Genomic DNA, 12256 nt, shown 5'->3' on the forward strand with positions numbered 1-12256 from the left:
TGACTTTCCATCGGACAAAGGGGCCTCCCATTGGTTGGACCATCTATTCTTGCCTTGTCCATTCTGGGGAAATGACTTTCTCTCGCTGTCTCTACTTTTCAACATGCGATACTCCGCACATGAACTCCTCTGCCTGCGAGGTGCCCCCGCCTCGCAGGAATGGCCCTCTGCACTACCAAGGGCCAACCTCAATGACGGGTTTTGGGACCCACAGAGGTGGCATGCGTCGAGGAAGAGCCTTTGGGGATTTTTAAATAGGGAATTTTTAAAGGGGGGGAGGGCAAGGGCGGGTGATGGGGGAAACCCGTCGGGGAGGGTATGTCCAGTCCTAGCGCGTGCTCACGACACTATTTTAGCTGGTCCGAAGACGGGGGGGAGGGGTTTGAACAGAGCAGAGAGTATTATTCCATCTGTACGGTAAGGGGGAGGGGCAGATATGGCAGAGGCAGGGGGCCGTATCGTTCTTTGGGAGCACGTGGTCGATGTTTAAAGGCGATCATGTGCTCCGGCCCCCCAGTCCCTACTCGTTCCCCGGATGGTCAAGATCCTCAGAGCTCGGGCCTATTAACCCGGTCCGTGGTTAATAAGGCTCCCCTGATTTGCGATCTGATTCAGAGGGAGTCCGCGGACTTTATGGGCATTACAGAGACCTGGTTGGGCACAGAAGGGGGTGTACCCCTGGTAGAACTGTGCCCGCCGGGTTTCTGTGCATTCCATCAGCCGAGGGCCCAAGGTAGGGGTGGGGGGGGGGTGGCGGTTGTGATTAAAGAAAGTCTGGAGCCGAGGGAGTCCACTGTTCCTCAGATAGCTGGCTGTGAATCCCTCCTTGTGAAGTGGGGCCATCGTAATCAGATGGGGTTGTTGATCACGTACCTGGCTCCTTGCTGCGTGACTACAGCCCTACCTGAGCTACTGGAGGTGCTTGCTGGCGTGGCGGTTGAGATCCCCAGACTTTTGGTCTTGGGAGATTTCAACTTGCCATCGGCCGGCTTGTCATCAACAGTGGTTCAGGAGTTCCAGGCCTCCATGACGGCCTTGGACCTGATTCAAGTAACTGATGGCCCTACACACATCGGGGGAGGCGCGCTAGACTTGATTTTTATCTCTGGTCAGTGGGTTAATGATCTGGAATTAGGAGATATAGTGAAAGAACCATTGTCATGGTCAGATCATTTTCTCCTTCGCCTAGACTTTCGAACCGCTGCTCACCACCGCAGGGAGACGGAGCCGATGCGTTGGTTCCGTCCCAGGCGCCTGATGGACCCGGAGAGGTTTCTGACGGAGCTTGGGCCGTTTCCTGAGGATCTTACCCACGGCACGACTGAAGAACTGGTTGCGGCTTGGGATCGGGCCGCGGCTGGGGCTTTGGACCGTGTCGTGCCTTTGCGGCCTCTGACCCGGCGTAGATCTCAATTGGCTCCCTGGTTCTCCGGGGAGCTGAGAGAGATGAAACGCCGGAGAAGACGCCTAGAGAGTGTTTGGAGGTCCAGCAGGTCCGAGGCTGATCGGACACTAGTGAGGTCCTTTACCAGGACCTACCTAGTGGCAATGAGGGAGGCGAAATGCTCCTACGTTTCCACCCTCATTGCGTCGGCAGATAACCGCCCTGCCGCCCTGTTTGGTGACCCGTTCCTCCTTCAACAAGAGGCGGGATGACCCCTGCAGGGTCGAGCCGAGGAGTTTAACGGTTATCTATCGATAAAATCGTTCAACCGTGATGGTTTGGACCATGATTGCGATGATTCAGCTGAGGTGACAGAGACTCGTCTTGTTGAGGTTATTTGGGATGAGTTTGATTCTGTGGCTCGCGAGGACGTGGACAGGTTGCTGGGGAGGTTGCATGCGATTACGTGTTTACTGGACCCGTGTCCTTCCTGGTTAGTACTGGCTGCTCAGGAAGTGACACGAGGCTGGTTCCAGGGGATTATAAATGCTTCTTTGGCTGAAGGGGTTTTCCCCACCGCCTTGAAGGAGGCGGTGGTGAGACCTCTCCTGAAGAAGCCTTCCCTGGACCCAGCTATTTTGGGAAATTATCGTCCAGTCTCCAACCTTCCCTTTTAGCGAAGGGTGTAGAAATGGTTGCATGGCAGCTTCCCCGGCACCTGGAGGAAGCTGTCTATCTAGACCCGTTCCAGTCCGGCTTCCGACCCGGTTATAGCACGGAGACGGCTTTGGTCGCGTTGGTGGATGACCTCTGGAGGGCCAGGGACAGGGGCTGTTCCTCTGCCTTGGTCCTATTAGATCTTTCAGCGGCTTTTGATACCATCGACCATGGTATCCTGCTGCGCCGGTTGGAGGGATTGGGAGTGGGAGGCACCGTTTATCGGTGGTTCTCCTCCTATCTCTCTGACCGGCCGCAGTCGGTGTTGACAGGGGGGCAGAGGTCGTCCTCGAGGAGCCTCACTTGTGGGGTACCCCAGGGGTCGATTCTCTCGCCTACCCTGTTCAACATCTACATGAAACCGCTGGGTGAGGTCATCAGTGGGTTGGGGTGAGTTATCATCTGTCGCTGATGACACTCAGCTGTACTTTTCCACCCGGACCACCCCAACGAAGCGGTCAAGTGCTGTCCCGGTGCCTGGAAGCCGTGCAGGTCTGGATGGGGAGAAACAGACTCAAGCTCAATCCCTCCAAGGCGGAGTGGCTGTGGATTCCGGCACCCGGTACAGTCAGCTGCATCCGCAGCTGACTGTTGAAGCAGTTAGTGGCCCCAAAGGAGGTGGTTCGCAACTTGGGCGTCCTCCTGGATGGCCGGCTGTCCTTGAGGAACATCTGGCGGCCGTCACCAGGAGGGCTTTACCAAGTCCGCTTGGTTCGCCAGTTGCGTCCTTCCTTGACCGGGATGCCTTATGCACGGTCACCACGCCTGGTTACGCCTCGCTGGATTATTGCAATGCTCTCTACATGGGGCTGCCCTTGAGGTGCACCCGGAGGCTGCAGTTAGTCCAGAATGCAGCTGCGCGAGTGGTAATGGGAGCCGCCGAGGCTCCCACGTAACACCACTGCTCCGTAGTTTGCACTGGCTTCCTGTGGTCTTCGGTGCGCTTCAAGATCCTGGTTACCACCTTTAAAGCGCCCATGGCTTAGTACCCAGGTACTTACGGGACCGCCTGCTGTTACCGTATGCCTCCCATCGACCCGTACGCTCTCACAGAGAGGGCCTTCTCAGGGTGCCGTCCGCCAAACAATGTCGGCTGGCGGCTCCCAGGGGGAGGGCCTTCTCTGTGGGAGCACCATGCTCTGGAACGAACTCCCCTGGCTTACGCCAAGTGCCTGATCTTGGACCTTCGTCGTGAGCTAAAACATACTTATTTATTCAAGCAGGACTGGCATAAATAGTTGATTTTAAATTGGGGTTTTAGAGATTTTAAATATTTGTAAATTTTTAAATTATCGGCCATTTATTAATAGTTTCTTTTAATTTCTTTTAATTGTATATACTCTGTATTTTATTTCGGCTGTACACCGCCCTGAGTCCTTCGGGAGAAGGGCGGTATAAAAATCTAATAATAAATAAAAAAATAAAATAAAAAAAGAGTCACTTCAATATTAACAGGAGCAGAAAGCTTCAGTACCCACCCCTACTCTCTGCTAATCTTAGGAAGTGGATATGGAAGAATAATTTTCTGCATGTATCATCCTTCTCATAAGGCATAACCCATCTCTTAAAATTATCAGGAGCCTAACCATGCACGAGGAATAACATAATAGCATGTCCTTCTTCCCAAAATAATTGGGCTCCTAACACTCCACAAAATAGTTGATTCATATGTCATTTGCAGCATCCTATTAAGCATAATGAGAAGTAGCAAAGCAAGAAGAGAAAATGATAGTGGGCATAACCATGCTACAGAAAAGCTTTTATGAATTGTTGGATTTCTACCCATGATAGATCCATACCCATAAGAGTAACTCCTGTTAAATTAAATTAAATTTAAAAACATACAACTTTGATCTTGGCATAGTGAGGCTAAGTTTCAGAACAAAACTATATGACAGACAAAAGATTCATGGAAAAACTGAATTTTGAGAAAAGGTTTGGAGTGAATATATTGTCAATATTGTACAAGGGTTCTGACAAAGACTTCCAGGAATTAGTAGAAACAAGGGAAAATATTATAGCCATTTGTTCTGTCACCAGCACAAGAGCTGTAGTTCTCTGGCATTTTAAAAATGAGCCCTTGAGGGTTTTTACATAGCTGACTTTGAACACTGTGATTAGTGTACAGAACTGAGATGAAAACCTGTTGACATTTTGTAGGGCAATTTAAAACTTAATGAAAATGCAGGGACTTTTTGATGACAACTCAAGTGAATAAAATAAAACCAAGAAGACATTCTTGTCTCTGTTGTACTACAGAGCAGAGATCAGTTTCTTGATGGTAAATGCTTCTTCCACCCAGATCAACCTCCTTTGTTTCCTCTTTTGGGGAGCAGTTCAGAAGTGGCGCATAACAAAGCATTTTTTTCTGAACTTCCATCCTTCAGATATATTGTACAAGTATCTTTCAAAGATCATATTGACTTGAAATTCTGGGAGAGCAACTCCAATATAACTGAAAAATTCTAGGTTGGGGTGGGGCATGTTTTCAATGTTCACAAAGATTGTGAGCAACAGTTTCTGAAACAGATAAGCCTTTTCTGCTTGCTGGCAAAGGAAAATTATAATATATGCCAAACTTACCCTGAAGGGAATTTGCTCATTTCTAAACCAGACTATATTTTAATCAACTTTGAGTAGTAGCTTGTATAGTATGGTCTTTGTTCCCCTGATGCTACTTCTGAGCAACCATACAAGGCATCAACTATCTGGGAGATGCATTCAATAATTTCATTTTTAGGCAGAACCGATTATGCTTTCGGGCTATAAATCATTGTGGTTTGTCTCTGATGATTGAAAACTTTCCTGCTAGAATCAAAATGAGAGTCCATAGTGGATGTCTTGCACCTGGCATATTAGTGTACAATATGGAAGCTTATGCTGTGCATAATGATATTTCAGAGAAGAGGAAGACAGATTGTTTACAATATTTCTATGACTCCCTATAGTACAACTTGTATCAACTATAGCTCGTTTTTTTAAAAAAAAATGCCAGTACAGTGTTTTTTTCATTTGCTTTTTCCAACAATATAAAGAAAAATGAATAAGACCATGCCTACTGAATTATAAACAGTCTGGGAAATCATTCTAAGAGAAGTGGATTAAAAAAACACACACACAGTAGAGACACTTACACATATAGTATTTGTGAATCTGCTAAACAAAAACAAAAAACAAACACTGGAATCTGACAAGAAGAGGAAAATCACTGCTTTTATTCATAGCAACTGTTGATCACCTGGCAGATCTTTCCAATTCTTCTTATTTTATTTGTTTATTTTGTCACAATATCATATAAAAAGGATTATATAGTATATAAACATATATATGAGTAAATATTAGAAGGTATAAGCATCAATATATATATAGCAAGAAGAAAAGAAAAACAATAGGACAGGAACGGTAGGCACGTTTGTGCGCTTATGCACGCCCCTTATTGTCCTCTTTGGAATGGGGTGAGGTCAATAGTAGAAAGTTTTTGGTTTATACATATATATATACCATTTATATATATATTTCCATCCATACATGCAGCAGACTGACACCCACTATGAAGATGTAGCACGACCACAAAGCCAAACAACAGCTATGCAGCTCACCAGCTCAAATCCCCCTGCAACACAGACTAAACTGAGCACAAACAAGCCCCCACCAACACAGGACACACCCCCAGCCAATCAGAGCACAACCCCCCCCATCCAATCAGAGCACAGCCAAGCTCCCACCCAATCAGTTCAAACCCCCACTAGCAGTTAAAAGGAAGAAACAGCTGCGATCACACATTGCTCCCAGAAGCACGAAGCTGAAGCCTGAAGATGACGAATGAGACTTCGTCGAAACGTCGCCAAGACACTTCCAATTTTACACGGGAGAAAACCCGAACAACCAAAGACCTATATATATATAATGCGTGCACTTATTGAAGAACACAAGAACTCATTCAAAAAAGAGGAACCAACTTCTTCCCTGGTCCAACACTTTAAAGTCACAGGACACGATATTGACTTTAAAAAGACCAGAACTATCGCCAAAACTGAACACTTTAACAACAGAATAATCAGAGAAGCCATCGAGATAGAAAAACGCCCACACAGCATGAACAAACGAGATGATACCTCCCGCCTACCAGCCATTTGGAAACCTGCCCTTATTGACAAACGTGTCCCTAACACGAGGAATGACACCAGACCCACACTCACGAGGTCCACACAGGATGTCACCACCGCACATCCACCCAGAAAGCACACCCAAACCCACACTGATCAGGAAGCACGACCAAGGACCAGAAGCCAGACCGCAGCTGCAACATTAGCCACTTCAAACCTCTCCAATCCATACATGCAGCAGACTGACACCCACTACGAAGATGTAGCACGACCACGAACACGAAGCCAAACAGCAGCAGTGCAGCTCACCAGCTCAAATCTGCAGCACAGATTAGACTGAGCACAACCAAGCCCCCACCAACACAGGACACACCCCCAGCCAATCAGAGCACAGAAAAACCCCCAGCCAATCAGAGCACAGCCAAGCTCCCACCCAATCAGTTCAAACCCCCACTAGCAGTTAAAAGGAAGAAATAGCTGCGATCACACATTGCTCCCAGAAGCACAAAGCTGAAGCCTGAAGATGACGAATGAGACTTCGTCGAAACGTCGCCAAGACACTTCCAATTTTACACGGGAGAAAACCCGAACAACCAAAGACCTATATACAAACACCCGTGAAAACCTCAGAAAACAAATATATATATATATACACACACACACACACACACACATATATATACCATTATATATTCTTAAGAATATATAATGGTATCCAACATATTAGGATTAAAATGACAAACTATATAAAAGAAAAGGAAATGTCCAGAATTTACTAGGTATGTACAAAGTTTCAAAGATACCCAACAGTTGGATAAGATTTCAGAATGTCCAGTGAAAATGCAGTAATATGAAGTATCTTGAAGAAAAGAATGTCATTTCTGAGCACATAGTATTCACTGAAACAAACATAGCTACTTCACACAGGCCAAGACCTAAATGTAATACATACAGTATATGAGCTACAGCAGTTTTCAATGTGCTTCTGAGAAGTGAGGCTACAATAATTTTTCAGAATGTACGCTGGCACTTCATGTAACAACTAAATGCTGTTCCTATCCCAAAACAGATTATACACCTCTCTTATCTGATCTATCTGCTGCCATTTCTAGAGAACTGACTGTGGTTGTCAGAATTTTCTTTAGGTCACAATCATCTAACTTTTCTTCCTTTCTTTTCTCTCAGCATTACTGAACTTTCTTTATCTATTCTCCTTTTTTCTTCTCTTCTATTTATTTATTTGTATTCCAGCTTTATTATTTTTACAAATAATTCAGCGCATATCCAACACATTGTCCTCATATTTTCCCCATAACAAGAACTCCATTTTCTGATTTGGGCTGAGAGAGCGTGACTAAGTCAAGGTTGCCCAACTGACTTTTATGGCTAAGGCAAGACTAGAACACAGGATCTCCTGCTTTTTAGCCTGGTGCTTTAACCACTAAACCAAACTGCCTCTATATTTTCTCTCATTCTTTATTTTTTTGTCTTTCATTTGTTTCATCTCTATGTATGCTCCTCTTGCTCTTTTCTTTTCCTTGTCATATTTTCTTTTTTATTTATATACAATCATTTTAGGTGCAAATAAATAGTAACTGTTGAGAAATAATAGAGAAAACCTTGGGAATTCTTGAACAGCTAAGAATGATTTTTGTTTATACATACTTCATGAAACTTGGCAGATGGTTGCAGTTGAATAAATCATTCCTGTTGTATTTTAGGATAGTTTTGCTTTAATTCAGACAAGATTTAATTTTAATTTCAATTTAAATTTAATTCTGTTTCGGAGTTAGAGAACGTTTTTGCTTGAGATCTCTTTGTATTATAAAATGCCATTATCTGCTCAAAGTATCAAATAAGCCTAACCAGAATAGGATTGAGGGCAGGGTCTTAGGAAAAAATAATGCTGGGATTGTTGGCAAACATTTCCTGAATTCAAAGTGCCCATCATCAAAGTGCCCAGAAGTTCTTCCCAAATAAAAAAAAAAAAAGCTGCTTCAAATGAATGTATTTTGTAGACAGTTTCCTAATAAAATTCAGCTTCCCATTGAATCTGGTCAACTTTCATTCATATGAATGCTAGTGTTCATGGCTCTCTAGTGACTGAAGCTGTATATGTGAAATTTATGTTTTTTAAAGTTCTGTATAAGTTTATTCATGCATTATAACATTTTCCTATACAAGAATCTAAAAATCTTAAGAGTACACTTAAAAAGTGTGCTGAATCATCCCCAAATTCCCATCCCCAAAGTAAATAGGCTATTTTAAATTTATATCATCAAAATTCCAAGGACGGTGGCCATGTTATTACATGCCAAGTTTGAATAGGAAAAGCAGGAGAGAGAGAGAGAAGCAGTGCGGGGGTGGGGGGGCAGTCTCTGGGAATCTCAATTAACTCCTACTAATATGGGTCTATTAACCTCAGCAAAATCATTTGTGAAGTTACCCTATGGGTTATATAATAAAACTTCAAAAACAAAAATAACCCCCCTTGACAGTTATTAGCTTTATAACTTATTCTCTGTTCTTCTTACTCTTGTCTGCTGGTATCTTAGCAACAAAGCAGAAGAAAGTCAAAGAGCTCTGATTAAACCAAAATAAACGAAAGACATGACTAAAGCTCTAGATTTGAGTTATACAAGTTGAAAGCATGGAGTTGATTTAGCCAGGGAACATCAATGCCGTCTAGCAACCTGCCTCAGTAATACTGTTGCAGTCTTGCTTATTGACATTTATTTCCTGCCCATGGGTACAACTTACACTTGAATACTGGCTATGTATAATAAACAATAAATGCTTGCACAAATGTGTTAGTAATTGACTTGTGGTATATTATATTTCCTTGAGCAGATATTATTATGCATGTCTTTTGCTTTACAATGTATGGTAATAACTTTGTTTAAATTTTGGCTAGAAGTGTCTGGATAATTTGAATATCCTTCAAGGCTAAGAAGATTCTAGGTTTTTTTTTAACAACTTTCAAGGATTCATCCATAAGCTACATTTTTTTGTGGTAGTCAGTTAATATTGCATCAAATGTACATGATATAGAGTTTTCTGTGTGAAAACAGACATTTCATTTCTTTCTATTAAATTTTGTCATTAAATTCTGTATTTATTATTTCAAGATTATAAAATATACCATTCCAAAGGATTCAACTTTGCAGTCACTCCCAAATACATCCCCACCGAAAACATTATATGCGGAGTTGAAACCAGCCTGACCAAAATCAACCCCGATGACGCTAACAAAATCAGACTCGAGATCTCCAACATCCTCTGCACCAGCAAGCCACCCAAAAGCAACTTACCCAAAGAGGAACAGACAGCACTACTTAACCTGAAAAAAGATACCAGCATAATAATCCTACCAGCAGACAAGGGCAACGCCACAGTGGTTATGAACACATCTGACTACCAAACCAAATTAACCAACCTACTCCAAGACCCTGCATACAAGCCCCTAAACACAGACCCCACCACCTACCTAGAAAAACCACTAGATCCAAAATAAAAGCCTCCCCATCAGCGAAGAAATCCAACACAGAATCATTCCCAGAGAGAAATCATCCAGATGCCCTACGCTCTATGACCTCCCCAAGATACACAAAGAAGGAACCCCACTCAGACCCATAGTCAGCTCCATAGGCTCACCTCTACAAAACCTAGCCAAATTTCTCGCCAAACAACTACAGCCCTATGCAGAATCCATCACCTCACACGTAAAAAACTCATTCCAGTTCATAGAGATCATAAAGAAACAAAACTTACAGCCCAGCGACCTACTCGTGAGCTTTGATGTCATATCCCTCTTCACCCAAGTGCCAATCAAAGAAGCCTTGACAGCTATCCAAAACAAATATAACCCCCCCAAGCACATCCTAGATCTGACCAACCACTGCCTATCCAACACATACTTCATCTATAATGGACAAAAATACAAACAAGTAGAAGGAGCACCCATGGGATCACCCCTCTCACCTGTCATTGCCAATCTCTACATGGAACACTTTGAAACCCAAGCACTAGAAAAATCTGATCACAAACCCAAACTCTGGCTCAGATATGTAGACGACACCTTCATAATCTGGCCACACGGGAAAGAAAAACTTGACAACTTCCTCACACACCTCAATAGCCTACACCCCAAAATACAGTTCACCATGGAAACAGAAGTTAATAACCAACTTCCCTTCCTGGATGTCTTAGTCTACAGAAAACCCAATGGCTCCCTAGGACACACCATCTACCAGAAGAAAACACACACAAACCGCTATCTGCACTCTCACACCACCACCCAGCACAGATCAACTCCGTAGCCAAGACACTCATCTCCAGAACAAAATGCTTAGCTGATGAACAACACCTAAAACCGAACTAGACACTCTCACTAACGTACTAACATCCAATGGATTCCAAACAAATAAGATTACCAAGCTAATCCAAAAGAACCCCCACTAAAATCCAAGACAGAGAACAAGAAAAGCACAGCCCTCCTCCCATATATAAAAGGCACCACAGACAGAATCAGCAAGATCCTCCACAAACACAACATCAAGACAGCATTCTGCACAAACAGAAAAATATCCACCATCCTAAGAAACCCCAAAGACAAAATTGAGTTAGAAAATCAAGGAGTATATGAAATCCCATGCACCGCCTGCCCCACCACATACATTGGACAAACCAACAGAAGAATAAGTGCGCATTGAAGAACACAAGAACTCATTCAAAAGAGGAACCAACTTCTTCCCTGGTCCAACACTTTAAAGTCACAGGACATGATATTGACTTTAAAAGACCAGAACTATCGCCAAAACTGAACACTTTAACAACAGAATAATCAGAGAAGCCATTGAGATAGAAAACGCCCACACAGCATGAACAAAGCGAGATGACACCTCCGCCTACCAGCCATTTGAAACCCGCCTTATTGACAAACGAGTCCCTAACACGAGGAATGACACCAGACCCACACTCACGAGGTCCACACAGGATGTCACCACCACACATCCACCCAGAAAGCAGACCCAAACCCACACTGATCATGAAGCACGACCAAGGACCAGAAGCCAGACCGCAGCTGCAACATTAGCCATTTCAAACCCCTCCAATCCATTCATGCAGCAGACTGACACCCACTATGAAGATGTAGCACGACCACAAAGCCAAACAACAGCTATGCAGCTCACCAGCTCAAATCCCCCTGCAGCACAGACTAGACTGAGCACAACCAAGCCCCCACCAACACAGGACACACCCCAGCCAAACAGAGCACAGAAACACCCCCATCCAATCAGAGCACAGCCAAGCTCCCACCCAATCAGTTCAAACCCCCACTAGCAGTTCAAAGGAAGAAACAGCTGCGATCACACATTGCTCCCAGAAGCACGAAGCTGAAGCCTGAAGATGGCGAATGAGACTTCGTCGAAACGTCGGCAAGACACTTCAATTTTACGGGAGAAAACCCGAACAACCAAAGACCTATATATATATATATATATACACATACATATATATATATATATATATATATATATATATATATATATATATATATATATATATATATATATATATATATGTATATTTTTGTATGTATAATATGATCAAAAAATAAGATAGGATAGTAAATGAGTCATAGATATCATGTTGTTGTTATTGATGTATGCCAATGCTAAGATTAGATGACAATTAGACAATTAGATTTCAAACTGTGGAAAATGAAACAAAAAATTCTGCTGATTCTGTTCCATTATATGATGTTCTGTCAACAGTGAAAATTGCTAGTCTGTTTTTTTGTGTGTGGTGGGGGGTTTGTATCTTTTTATATCAGGATTCAAGAAGGAACTCAGCCTGGAATAATGGTCGAGTTATGGAGTAGGTGATATCCAGTTTAAAATCTGTATTCAGTCAGAGCCGCTCACTGAATGACTTTGGCTGATCACTCACTCTCTCTTTCAGCCCAACCTATCTCATAGATAGTTTCCTGAAGGAAGAACTGCTATATATATGCCATCTTGAGTCCTGAAGATTTGCAATAGGTAAA

This window comes from Ahaetulla prasina, chromosome 6 (genome assembly GCF_028640845.1).
Source record: "Ahaetulla prasina isolate Xishuangbanna chromosome 6, ASM2864084v1, whole genome shotgun sequence".
NCBI classification, from domain to species: Eukaryota; Metazoa; Chordata; class Lepidosauria; order Squamata; family Colubridae; genus Ahaetulla; species Ahaetulla prasina.